Source organism: Trachemys scripta, chromosome 21, assembly GCF_013100865.1.
Source record: "Trachemys scripta elegans isolate TJP31775 chromosome 21, CAS_Tse_1.0, whole genome shotgun sequence".
NCBI lineage: Eukaryota > Metazoa > Chordata > Testudines > Emydidae > Trachemys > Trachemys scripta.
In genome coordinates, this window is record NC_048318.1 from 18960995 (window position 1) to 18968730 (window position 7736).

The 7736-nt window shown below is 58.9% G+C and overlaps 1 long non-coding RNA gene across 1 annotated transcript; it reads left to right on the forward strand.

The window, feature by feature from the left end:
* The first annotated feature begins 2497 nt into the window (after positions 1 to 2497).
* LOC117868681 lies at positions 2498 to 3992 on the forward strand. Its single transcript, XR_004643693.1, has 3 exons — positions 2498 to 2743; positions 3010 to 3075; positions 3205 to 3992. It is a non-coding gene; the product is annotated as an uncharacterized LOC117868681 (long non-coding RNA).
* The last annotated feature ends 3744 nt before the right edge of the window (positions 3993 to 7736 follow it).

The window sequence follows — 7736 nt, forward strand, 5'->3', positions numbered from 1 at the left end:
CAATGCCCAGCAGATGGATGCGGGGAGATATTTCTTTAGATTTGAGAAAGGAGACTTTAAATACAGTTACCGCTCCAATTCCGATGGCACTGACGCAATGCTCACAATCTCCGTGACAGGTAAGAGAAGCCGCAGTCACCGCTCAGCAGCCCCCCCTGAGCCAGCCAATCCCCGCCCTGGGGCCAGATTGGGGCCATGCCCCTAGAGGGCAAAGGACCCGTGTCCCCAAATGATTCTCTCCCCATGTCTCAGGGCTGACGGAGGAGCCAGAGATCCAGATCTCACCGGCGCGGGGGCTGCCAGCGACGCTGCTGGCTGGGGAGCCGGTGTCTGTGACCTGCACGGCCCCTGGGCGCTGCTCCGGGCCCCCTCCCCGAGTCACCTGGACAGGGCCCTTCAGCGACACAGCCCGGGACGTCTCAGCCCCGCTGGCGAATGGCACCTGGGCCCACAGCTCCAAGCTCTGCTTCACACCCTCCTTGGGGGACCACGACAAAGAGCTCATCTGCAGCACCAGCTACAGGCCACCATGGGGACCTTCCACCCGCAGAACCATCCGGCTCCATATTGTCTGTGAGTGATCCACCCAGCCCCTCCACACCAGCCCCTAGCTCCCTCTGCTGGGATCCACACCTCTGCCCTCCGGCCCCTCCACCAACTCAGCCCTGTGCTGGGATCCCCACCCCCCACCATGCACCCTCAGCCAATTCTACTCCAGGCCCCTTCCCTCCACACCTTGCAGCACCTTCTCCCTTGGGATCTTCACCCCTTCCTGCCCCCCTTGGCTATAGCTCCCCCCTCCCATCTGCACCCCCAGGTCCCCAGGCCCTTCTCTTCTCGGATCCTCTTTACCCTGCCCTGCCCTCAGAATCCTCCTGTGCTGGAATCCACCCCCCCCCTCCAGTCCCCCCCTTGTTGGGATTTCCCCTCACACCAGCCACCCCGGTTCCCCCTGAGATCCCCCCAGGCTGTTCCACTGTGTCTCCTCCCCCCTCCCCTTTCTGCCGGGATCGGTGGATGCTCTATAGGGGGCAGAGTGTTAATGGGACCCAGTCACTGTCCAGCACTAAACACGCTCCGGGCTCGATGCCCAGAGACCTCGGCCTGCCCTGCCCCAGGGCAACCCCCCGTTAAATGGCCTGTGACCCTCGCGCTGCAGATCCAGGCCAGAGGGGAAATCAGTGGCCGCCTTTGCAATGTGAAGGATCAAATCAGGCATCAGTGTATGGACAGCCCTTGTTACCATCGGACTGAGGGAAACTCCCCCCCCCCCCCCCCCCCCCCCCGTGTCTGAGCCCCGCCCCCCCCCCCCCCCGTCTACACAGGCCATGGAGGCAACGTCCGCGCTGCAATCGGAGACCCGCAGCCCGAGCCCCGTAAGCCCGACCCGACGGACCCAGGCTCTGAGTTCTGGGTGTTGCTTTTAGCCATTCCTCTGGGCGCAGCCAGGCATCTGGGGTACAAAATATCCAGCCTGGCTGGCCAAGCCCGGGGGCAAAACGAGAGGGCTGGAGAGAGATGAACTGAGGGGGGAAGGCAAGGGACCCACGAGGGGGGTGTCTGATGTCCCTGGTGGTGGCTGGAGCTCAGCCAGAGCCGGGGAAGAGGTTATTTAGACCCCTGGCTCTGGCCCACTCTTGGGAGGACATGTTTGGGGAGCAGGTCGCTGAACGCCCGGGCGCCCAGCAGATGGGGGCACCGACATTCGCTCCAGTATCCAGGCCTGAGCAGCCCGGCCCCTCGTTAGTGCCTCCACCAATTAGGCTGAATTTTGACCCACTGCTTTTGGTCCCTTGGGTTTCCATTTCCCACAGTTCTGGTTCCCCGGCACAGCCCTAGTCCGGCCCCTGGGTTCCGTCGGGCGTCTCTTCGGTCAGGCTCAGTTGGGTCTGTCGCTTCCCTTCCCCTCCCACGGGTCTTGTGTCACTCCAGGGACTTTCCCGTTCCCCAGCTGAGCTCACAGCGAGGGTCCATGTCTAGGCTCAGTGATCACTAGCGACACGCTCCCCCCCGGTGCTGTCCAGTCCCCCTGATCCCCCCTGTCTGGTTTGTGTTACAGACCCGCCCGGGCCCCCCAACATCACCTGGAACCTGACCAGGAACGGACGCCCCGGTGAGAGGCTGCGCTGCGAGCCCCTTGAATCAGCAAGCGCCTCCTAGTTATGCTCTGCCCGCGCTCAGGGCCAGGCCCCAGGCTCAGCCGGGCCAGGCTGGTCTGTGCCCGGAGAGGAGAGCCCAAGGAAACTGCAGGGCTGTGGGGAGGGTGGTGGGAGGAGCGGGCCCGGTTCCCTCTGTCTACAGACCCCAGGGTGGCATTAAGGGGGTGCTGGTCAGTGTGGAGCAGATGGGTTAGGGACCGATCTCTGCGATGGAGACCTGCTGCCATGGAAAGGTATCCACTCTGAAGATGGCTGCATCTTGACTCCTTTGAAGGGGATCTCTGGCAGGGGGGCCTAACCTACCTGCTTGTCTCTTCAAGGACTGGCCCCATTGGGAGCTGAGGGTGACATTGTGTCTCTGGAGACCCACGAGGGCGACTCCCTGAACCTGAGCTGTGAGGCTGGGAGCAGACCTGAGGCCACCCTGAGCTGGGCCAGGACGAACAGGTCCCTGATCCCTGGCCAGGGAAGGGACCGGCACTTGGAGCTGCCGAATCTCAGCAGAGGGGACGCTGGGGAGTATCGGTGCTGGGCAAAGAATTCCTATGGATCAGCCAGCCGGGCCCTGCGTGTGCACGTGCAGAGTAAGGCGCTAGGGGGCTCCGTGCCGCCAGGATCAGGACAGGGGTTCAGTGCTGTGCTGCAGGGGGCCGGGTTAGGGCTCAGCAAGGGGGCACTGGGGTGCAGGGGGCGGGCAGGATCCATGGAGACTACTAGGCTGCAGGGGGTGTGGGGAGTACTGGGGGGTGCTGGGCTGCAGATCAGGGGCTCAGTGGGGAGTGCTTGGCTGTGGAGCAGGGGGTCAGTGGGGGGTGCTCGCCAATCTAATACGTAGCCGTGGGTATTTCAGCTCTAGAGAGGACTCTGCAAATCACCGTCTCCAGAGCTAACAGGAGCGACCCCCAGCTATTCCAAGGTACCGCTAGGGGGTGGGGAGTGGGGGACGGGGCCTTTCCCCTCTAGGGGGCGTTGGCCCCGATCCGGCCCCCTGGCAGGGACTGGCTGGCTCAGGGTGCAAGTGGCTCTGTGTTATTCCTGTTCCCAGATCCCAGCACCACGGTGAGGAATGGCTCACAGCTCACGGCCCGGGAGGGCGACTCCCTGCGGTTCCTCTGCTCTGTCGCCAGCAGCCCCCCCGCTGCACTGGGCTGGGTGAACGGGGGCCGAGCCATTGAGGGCGCCCACCCCGCGGGGGAGAATCAGCTGCGGCTGGAGCTGCCCAATGTGACAGCCGAGGACGGGGGGCTGTACGGGTGCTGGGCCCAGAACAAGGAGAGCTCTGCCCAGGGAACGTTCCAGCTTCTCGTTGAGTGTGAGTGGAGTTAACCTGTGGGACTACCTGCCCCTGGATATTAGTGGGGTTAATCCACACAACTCCCTACCACTGGGTGTTAGTGGGGGTAACCTGCGGTACTCCCTGCCACTTGGTTTCTCTCTCTGACTATTGTCACTGTATCTCTTGCTCTCTGCAGACAGCCCCCGGCCGGGGACCAGGCTGAACTCGTCCTGCCAGCACCAGGGGCCCAGCGTCAACTGCAGCTGCTCCCTGCGCTCCCACCCCCCACTCCGGCTCCAGTGGCAGGTGGATGGGGAGCCCCTGGCTGGGAACGGCTCATGGGGAGCCCTGCAGGTCAGCTCGTGGGCCCAGGGGGACGAGGCCGTCAGCACCCTGAGCTGGACGGGGAGCAGGGACAGGGGCCCCCGGATCTTCTGCCTCGGCTCCAACCCCCACGGGACCTACGCCGCCCTGCACTTTGAACTCAGCCCCCCACAGAGAGGTGAGACATTCAGATTCCTGGGTTCTGTCCCCAGGTCGGGGAGTGGAGTGGGGTCTGAGAGCCAGGACTTCTGGGTTCTCTCCGAGCCGTGCCCTGTGCTGTGTGTTTTTGCAGGTGCGAAGGAGCCTGGCAAGCTGCTGGGCGTCGGGGTGGCCTGTGGGATGGGGGTCGCCGTTGTCTTCTTTCTTCTCAGGCTCTGTGTGATCAAGTGAGTCTAACACCTCCCCAGTTGCCCCTCCAAGATCCCACTGTGATCTCCTGCCATGTCCTCTGGGGTATTCCAGCCCTTCCCCCACACACAGTGAGATCCCCCCCAGCCCCTCTCCCTGGCCTATCACAGTCCCCTGTGCTTGAGCCTCCCCCACTCATGTTCCCACTTTCTCCCTCCATGGGGCTATTCTATCCCCGCCAGTCTCATTCATCTATCCTGATCTGTTTCCCTGCAGGCTGTGGGGCCAGGATCTGGTGCCCCCCAGCTCTGAGGCCGGGGAAATGGCTAACGGGAGCCAGGACGAGCACACAGCTGACGATACCAGCCTAATCTACATTAATGTCAACACCATCCCCATAGTATGTATCTGGGAGAACGGGGCACCTGCCCTTCCCACCCCACCCCTTCTTTGCCCCCTCCACTTCTTCTCATTTTCACCCCTTTAATGAAAGCATGAATATAAGCCAGGCTTTCACTGGGGCTCCCGACCCCCTACCCATGCCCGGTGCAAGAATGCACCCCTGCCACCAGCCTGGGCTCCCCGAACTGCGTGGGATCGGCTCCTGCATGCAGAAAATGAACCTCATCCCTCAGGTCTTGCTTAGAGGGGAGGACATGCAGCGAATGCATTCATGGGCATTCACAAAGTGCACGGGACTAGATTGGGGCTGCAATGCTGCCAATCCCTGGGAATCTCCCGAATGCACCAGCTGGGCAAGAAATGCATTTATGCGGCTGCCTGCTATGGTATTAGGGGCATATGCTCAGACAATGCATGCAGGGTGCACTATGTCTATTCCAAATATATGCACCCTGCAGAAAATGCAATGAATGCACCAGAATAGTCTATGCAACCATGAGATGCGTGGGATCAAATCATGCATGCACAGTGCATAAAATGCGCACAGCCCCATGCGTCTTGCTAATGCATGGCTGGTGCAGGCAATGCAGTGAATGCATTGACTGAACCGGTGCGACCCCAAGCTGCCTGGGAGCAGTTCATGCATCCTCGGTGCATGAAATCCAATCAATACATTTGCTGAACCTGTTCTGCGATGAATTGCATGAGATGAAATCCTGCATGCGTAGTGCATGAAATGCGCACACCCCCATGCATCTTGATAATACATGGCCCGTGCAGCTGAGGCAGCAAATGCATTAACCGAGCTGGTGGTGGTATGGGATCAGTTCATGTGTGTAGCGAGTGTGAAACACACCCAATCCCCCGTCTCTTGCTAGTACACGCCCGATGCCGGAAATGCGTTTGCATGGAGGGTGGGGGAAAGGAGGCCTGGGGCAGCCCATGCGATCAGCTCAACAGGGTGGATGCAAGTCTCTGCCTGGTGTCTCTGCCTTGCTTCTCACTCAGGAGACTCCAGCCACCCACCGGACCAAAGGCGCCCAGGACAGGGCTGCCACAGCACAGGCCCCGCTAGACCCCGGGGAGCCAGACGAGCTGCAGTACGCTTCCATCAACTTCTCCAAGCTGCAGTGCAAAGTGGGGGAGCCTTCGGAGGACCCGGACACAGAATATTCTGAGGTCCGGCTGAAATAGCCCCCTCGCGCCACGGGCCCAGGCTGGGTGTCTCCGGCTCGTCCAGTGTGAGGGCGGGGCTCACAGTGAGGAGGGAAGGAGGCAAGGGGTCAGCCCAGGGCTGGACCCATGACATTGGAAACCTGGGTGCAAATCCCTGCTTGGCCCCGGACTCAGGGCGGAGTCAACTAGGCCTTGGAGATTCTGGAGCGCTGCATTGTGGGGAGTTATCCCAGAGTCCTCTGCAGCCGGGTCCCAAAGCCTGCCCCCTCCCAAACCCCACTGTCCCTGGGGGAAAGAGCCTCTCACCCCTCAGCCACAGAGAGTCTCTCTTCTACCCTGCCTGAGCCCTCACCCCCTCGTTTCACAGATGGACAGGATTTTCACGCCCAGGGGCAGCAGCTGGCAGGAGCGGAGGGATGGGCTTGTGGCTAAGGTGCTGCCTGGTACTTAGGCTCCCTGGCTTCTAGTCCCTGCTCCACTGAAACTGCTGTAGGTGAGATTGGGCCAGTTGCTGCAACTATCTGGCCTCAGTTTCCTCACCTTGAAAATTGGGATAATAATGGTGCCATGGGCTAGTTATGTTATAAATTCATAGGGGCAGGGACTGTCTCTCGCTGTGTGTCTGCCTAGACACACAACGGGCCCTGGTCTCTGTCTAGGTCAATCAGTGCTACGTGATTATAACTTCTTAATAACAATGTTCTATTGAAGGTAACATGTTCACTCCAAAGCCAAAAGCATCCGACTGTAAAATTCCCTGTTTACAAGCTGTTACTTGAAATAGATTTTCATGTGTCATTTTTTGTCACTGCTACTTTTTTAACAAAGGGACAATAACAACTATGACTTATTTGTGTCCAGTAAAGAATCAGTTTTCACGTCTGCCGTTCCCCGGGAAGGCCCGGATTGCAGCTGGTTTCTGGGCAGGGCCGGGCATAACATGGCCCCGATCCCAGCTAGGGCAGGGCCTGTCCCCTCACTGTGCCTGGGCAGCGCCCAGCATGACGGGGCCCTGATCTCAGCTCGGGCAGTGCCAGTCTCTCGCTAGCACCCAGCTGTCACGGACTCACAGGACTCATTTTTGCTTGGCTACGTATGGCCCCTGGGAGTGACCCTCCTTCAGCGTGACAGCCCCCCGGGACAGTTTCACTCTCTCTCTCTGGGGTTAGGCACTCTGGGAAATCCTGGGAATGCACCTCTGAGCTGGCCTGTCTCTGCTGTGGGCCCCCTCAGGGAGTACCTACTGTCCGGACCCCTGGGGCCTGATAATGTGTTGGAGGAGATCGGCTTCCATTACCCCAGAACCTACAACTACCATCACGAGAGTTCGCCAGACCCCCTCCAAGCAGCTGCATGGACTGTTGGCGAGAGGGACTTACAGGCTGCCACTCACCTATCCGATGTGATGTATCCGAGTCACGGCACCAGGATGTTAGAGGGCTTATTCCTTCACCCTCCCACTTCCCTGATTCTTCTCGCATGAACAGAGAGCAACAATACCCAAAGGAATATTCTCAGCTGTACCTTAACCAATCATTTTACTGAAATCTATCTAACCAATCCTAACATATCGTAACATAATAATACAATTATATCCCACTACCCTAATTAACTTACACCTAGCAACATTAATTATACAGCAGTCAGAAACAATTAGAGAACCAGGCAGATTGACAATAGAAAAGTGGGGGCCATAAAGATAAAACATACTGAAATGAGGGTTTTACAACCACAACTATTGATAAGTGATTTCTTGCCAGACAGGATGCTATCAAACTAAGTTTTCTTTTATCATCTTTCTCTGGAGGTGATGGGCACTATCAAGACAGGATCGTCTTCCTAACAGGCCAATACCCCCTTATTTCAGTGTGGCTGGTTTGGGATGTGAGGATGTGACCGTTCACTTCCTGGCTTATGTCTGCCCCTGCTGCTTGGTCAAAGGCCTTAGCCTAAGAACCAGGCCTCAGACTGTCACAGTAAGAGAAGGCCCTGACACAGGCAGACTATGATTTTGATTCTTTCTTTTATACCTCCATAACTAGCTAAATGTT